At 40.6% G+C, this 6,000-nt stretch overlaps 1 pseudogene; it reads right to left on the bottom strand.

Moving 5' to 3' along the window:
• Positions 1-2,934: 2,934 nt before the first annotated feature.
• On the bottom strand, positions 2,935-3,864 carry LOC137221690 (amine oxidase [flavin-containing] A pseudogene; annotated as a pseudogene).
• Between the last annotated feature and the right edge of the window lie 2,136 nt (positions 3,865-6,000).

The following is a 6,000-nucleotide window of genomic DNA, read 5'->3' as shown; positions in this document are numbered from 1 at the left end:
AAGAGGAGGTCACCCCTGTGCAGAGTTGTGAAGCTAATGATAAGAGTCGACTCGGAGATGCTTAGTTTGGCAATACCCGGGGATTTCGATTTCCTGGTAGCGTGGTCCAGGAAGGGAGTGAGAGACTCTTCTGATGACCACCGGATAGGATAAAGGAAACGTTCCTCTGCGCGGGCATGGGGGCAGTACAGAAGGGCCGACCTTTACTGGACTGGCTGGTTCTGTAAAATTGCTACAACAATGTTAAATAAAGTGAACAGCCTACAGACTCTAGCTGAGACTTCATGGAAACACCCGGGGAAAGAAAGAGCAGAGGGCAGTCTTCCCAGTGTGCATGGAAGAAGTAAAATGTTTCCCTGAATTCTTCTATCAATGTCAACATTTTGGATGGAAATATGCTATTAAAAAAAGATTAGCTCCGGTTTGCTTAGAAAGAACTCTCCCTGCAAATAATCCTGTGTGAGTTTTTAATGTGTAGGGTTTACATTGTCGATCAGTTCTATTTGGCTGTTTTCAATATGATTTCTTTTTGAGCCATGAATTATTTAGAAGTGGGTTTTTAAATTTCTGAATATATTGATTTCTTGGCTGTCTTTAGCTGTTGGTTGTATTTCTGATTTTAATGCATTGGGTTTTTTTGTTGATAGTGCCTTAGAGTCAAGAATATGATCCATTTTTGAAGATGTTCAGTGTGTACTTGAAAATAATACGTATTTACTATATTTTTGTGGGACTAGCTACATACACAGTGTATACACATACATAGCAGTTATGCCAGGCTTAATTCTGTTGTTCATATTTTCTCATTTCTCTCTAAATTTTGGTCTGCTCAATCCACTATGATCTGTAATCGTAAATTGTTAATTTCCCCCTTGTGCTTCTGCTTGCTTTTTGCTGCATATGTTTTGAGGCTACGTCTTTTTTTTTGGAGGATAGGGAATCAGAATAATTATGTCTTCCTGGTGAATTTATCATTAAGTAAAGCAACTCTTGGTCTTTAATAATGCTTTCTTGCCCTTAAGTCTGTTAAGTATATATCAGCTTTCCTTTGATCAACATTTATCTGCTGTTGTGATCATCACTGGTTGCCTAATCAAAATCCATTTATCCCTTTTCCTTCCAATAGAAGCTCGGTTTTGCTCAGGTAGACCACCTGTTTCTCTTTCACACAGCTAAATGTCTCAGACTGGTTGGTCTACGGGTGAGTGCATTCTGTTTTCCAGTTGGTTGGTTGTTGGGCATGAGATTCAGTGTCGGCCAAAATGAAGTGTGCTGACAGGCGGGGAGCCTCTGGGAAAGCGTCCTTCTTCTGAGTAGAGCCGTGGTCTCCCCCGCCACCTGACGATGGCTGTTCCTCGTGTCACCCCTGGATTTGCTGCAGCCGTCTTGCTACAAGCCTAAAAGCCAGCACAGAGCAGAGAGAAGGAAAGAACCCAGGTCCTTCATACAAACGTTTGCATAATTTCTTGTTGAGTACCCTTCTAATTTTTATGTGTAACTTTTCTTTTAGTGCCTTATATAAACTGAACAAACTGAGTTTGCTCTGGACACAAACACAGAGGGCTTTTTTTTAAACCTCTTATGAGGTACATTCATCCACTTACACTTAGTAGTATATTTGCTCTTCTGTCATCTTATTTTGCGGTTTTAAACTTCTTTGCAATTCCTTTTGCTTTTTAATCTTCTGTTATATGTACTTGGCCTTATTTGCTTTTTTCCTTATATTTTTTGAAAATTCTATTTTTTTCATTCTGCAAGCAGTTGCCTTTAAAAATAAGGAAAATTCTTGATGCTCCGTGCCAGTTTAGTAAAAGCAAAACTTGATGCAGTCTAAATGCTACTAAGAATTAAATTAGCATACATACGACGAATGGGTTGTTCATAAGCAACTGAAGTGGTAATTCACCTAGAAAAAAATTTAAGATATACTGCTAGATGATAGAAGTTGTTTGGAAACTCTGCACACTTGACCTTCCGTAACTTCCTTTAGTCTGTTCCTATTCCGAATATATTTAGCAGAAATTCTGTTATGTTTCTGACATGTAAATGCCCCCTTTTCCTAGTTTCCACAGCTAGTTCAGGCTGTCTCCCATTTTTGTATTCCTTTAGTCTTATCATTGGCCCAAGTGGTGGTGTAAGAATTAGGGTTTCTATTTTTCTAGGAAGCCTATTTTTTCCTTTAAAAACCAATGTCATGCTTTATTTATTCATTCCTTCAATCAATATTAATGACCGTTTACTAAGTGCCACATATTTAAATGTAATTGTAAGGCTAGATGTTTAAGCTTAACTGTAAGATTATGTAATCTTTAAACTAAAAATCACCAAAGGAAGATACCGGAAGATAGAAGCTGCATAGACAATAAAAGCCCACAAGGGTAGCTTTGGCCAGGGATGAATAACAGAGACAGTCTCTCCTTCGTGCATTTGCTGTGTTTCAGCTGAGTGCTAAGTACCCTATTTGGTGGGGTACTTAGTACTCAGTTGAAACACAGCAGAAGAATGTTCAAGGAAAGTAAAAGAGACTAGTAAGTCTGAAGTTATGACGCGTGACTTTTACTCAGTAACTTACCAAGGAAAAACTTCTGCCACTTCAAATGCCTTCAAAAACCAATAGCCTTAGTATCTGTGCCTCAGTTTCCTCCTCTGTAAAATGGGATAATAAATATTACCAATCCCCCTAGGTCTAGTCTGAGGACTGAGTGAACACAGGTAAAGTGGGATAACAATGATACCACTATTCTATAATGATATCATATATTAATATACTATATAATGATTTTTTTTGTTTCTTATGAGCACATCAAGTTTAACTTCTTGAAACTAAGAAATTGAAAACAAAGTTATTTTCTACTAATCAATACAAGCTGGTCTACAGACAACTCACAAGGTGGAGCTTGATCTTACTGAAATTAAGGAGGTGATACACTGAGATTAAACTGAGGGATAAATCAGTGCACTTAAAGATAATCCGATGACATAGCCTTTAAATTTGTCAATATTTTCCTTGTTATGATGCTGGGAAAGAGAAAGCAAGAAGCATGAAACTGAAACTTCAGGACTGGGTCAGCAGCCTGAATCTGTACACCACAAACCACAGGGCAGTTATCGATGTGGAAAATCCCATGATCTTCAGCAGGCCTGTCACAGAAAGCAGGTTCCTCTCCCAGAAGGTGTGGGTGGTGTCTGCAGCTGCAGCATCCTCTGATTCAGGTTCTTGGACTCATATGTCTGTCTTTGCCACCTTCCCCAGAGCATTCAAGACCTCTCTAGCCGCCCGTTCTCCACTTCACTGTGTGGCAGTCTCCGTGCCTGGAAAGCAGATACTGCCTACGGGCTGGCGAATCGCCCTTCTGTCCTGTCCTGAGCCCTGAGCCCAGGGGGAAGAAGGAGTGTGGCGGCCCCCGGAGCATTACTCCTCTCTCGTCGTAGTGCACCGGGTGTAAAGCTTCTGGGGATCCATCCTAGCCCTTTGGCGTAGAACTCACAGATTTTCCTTATTTCTTTATGGACCTCAGCAAGGCGGTCAGCTTTTCAGGCAAGGATGATGCCCATGATGGCGGGCAGCGATCCATCTGGCTTGGCGTCATCCAGGGTCATTGAAAGCGGAGCGTCCTCACCTTCGATGATCACACAGCCACGGTAATCCTTCTTCTTCCAAAAGGCCTCCTGTGGTGCCAGGCAACAGGCTTGCACGGGAAAATGTGAAATCCAGGGGTGGTTATTCAACCGAATGATAACACGGTCAATAAGAACTTGGTTTCTACTAGTGCGGCCGATTAACCACTTTCTGGTGTCTTTTATGCCTACCCTACACTGTATTATCTTTCTCACTTTTGATGTGGTCCCTACACATGTGTTCATCCTTGGTGATCTGGCTGGACATCCTTTCTTAGTTCCCTAATTTGCCTTCAGAACTTTGCATAGTTCCGTTTTGCCAATTTGGCAGGCTGTTCCCTGTCCTTCATGTCCCATACAGTTTGTTCACCTGCCAAAATTGTTTGTTTAAAGGCCATCCAGCTCTTTGGACTCCTTTCTTCCCAAGTCTTTTTTTGCCAGTGCCCTAAACTTGCTGAAATTTGCTTTCCCAGAACTGATTATTTTTTCCTCATCAGCTTCTTTCCTTTTCCCTAGGAAAGGAATTTTATGTCTGTTTTTTTATTATTACTTTCACAGAAGTTTCAGTTCTCTTTTAGTTCTTCATGAACTCTGCCATTATTGAAAATTGAATTAGAAAGGATCTTTGCCTTCTGACGCATTTTTAGCAATTAATTATCTCCAGTGGGCTTTAAATCTGTTTCACAGTTTGTGTGTGACCTATTTTCTACAGCAAGCATCAGGATAGTTAGAAACCTGTCTGATCACCACACTGGAGTATTAGGATGCATGTCCTCACGTACTTCTGTGGTGAATAAAACAAAATAAAGCAGCTGTAAATATGTATTTATACTGTTGGCTTATCTTAAAGACACTACAATAACGTCTTGAAAATTAAAAATTAAATTATCATCATAATCCCAGGAGCCAAAATAATGACTTATTCTTAACAACCCCCCACCCATCGACACACACACACACACACACACACACACTGGCACTATTTCTACGTGTTCTTGGGAAGAAACAACCCAGAAGTTTAAGAGGTGCCCGCAAAATTCCTCTGAAGGGGAAAATGTAATTTTTGTAAAAACAATTTAAGGACTATTGATTGTGGAGAGATAGCCCTGAGGATTTGTCGTGGACGGGTTCAGGGTGAGGCACAGAGAATTAAATCAGTCTCTATCAGAGAAGGAAGAAACTGTAGTAAGTAGCCTGCTAGAGACACACCTGCTGTGGTGTGACTTGTAGCTCACGCCATTGAGTGGAGACCTTTGACTTGTTCTGACCGATAGAATGCAGTGAAGAGTTGGTGGACCAGTTGTTCTTAAGGTTCAAGAAGCCTTGGGTGCTTCTGCCTGTGCTCACGGAACCCAGCCCAACCTCCTTGTGAACAAGCCCAGGCTGGCCTACTGGAGGGTGAGAGATTGCGTCGGGCAGATTCAAGTCAGCCCATCTGTCCCGCTGAGGCCCTAGACACACGAGAGCCCAGCCTCTAAAAACAAAGCCAGTCTGCCACTGCCAGCAGACGCCTGAGGTGCCCAGCTGAGTCCAGTCCAAATTGCTGCCCAGCAGACTCACGAGCTAAATGCATAGTTGTTTGGAACGACAGGGGTGTGTGTGTGTGTGAAGCAATAAAAGCTAATTGATACAAAAACATTTAAATCTCTGAAGATAGCATCACCAAGGCCAGGAGTTGGTGCTGGGAATAGGCGAGACTCTGGGAAGAGACATAGGTGGTGAGGGAGAAAGAGCCCAACAAGGCAGGTGATGTCAGTGACAGGTTTTTAATTTTTTTAATTGAAATATAGTTGATTTACAATATTGTGTTCGTTTCAGGTGTACAGCAAAGTAATTCAGTTATTTGTGTATATATATGGGTTTTTTCAGATTATTTTCCATTATAGGCTATTAGAAGAGGTTGAATGTAGTTCCTTGGGCTATACAGTAAATCCTTGTTGCTTATTTATTTTATGTGCAGTAGTTTGTATCTGTTAACCCCATACTCCTTATTCATCCCTCCCCCCTTTCCCTTTGGTTTGTTTTCTTTGTCTGTGAGTTTCTGTTTTGTATAGATTCATTTGTATTATTTTTTAATTCAACATGTAAGCAAAATCATATAATACTTGTGTTTCTCTGCTGACTTACTTCACTTAGTATGATAATCTCTAGGTCCATCCATGTTGCCGCAAATGACAAGATTTCATTCTTTTTTATGCTTGAGTAATATTCCATTATATATATAATGGAATAGATACATGAGACATTTTATATATATATATATATAAATTTTCTTAGACTGTTCATCTGTTGATGTGCACTTGGGTTTGTTTCTGTGTCTTGGCTATTGTAAATAGCGCTGCTATGAACATTGGGGGGCATGTATTTTTTCAAATGATAGAG

Source organism: Pseudorca crassidens, chromosome 1 (assembly GCF_039906515.1).
Source record: "Pseudorca crassidens isolate mPseCra1 chromosome 1, mPseCra1.hap1, whole genome shotgun sequence".
Taxonomy (NCBI): domain Eukaryota; kingdom Metazoa; phylum Chordata; class Mammalia; order Artiodactyla; family Delphinidae; genus Pseudorca; species Pseudorca crassidens.
The sequence above is the reverse complement of the archived record's forward strand: the minus strand, read 5'-3'. Positions and strand labels throughout refer to the sequence as shown.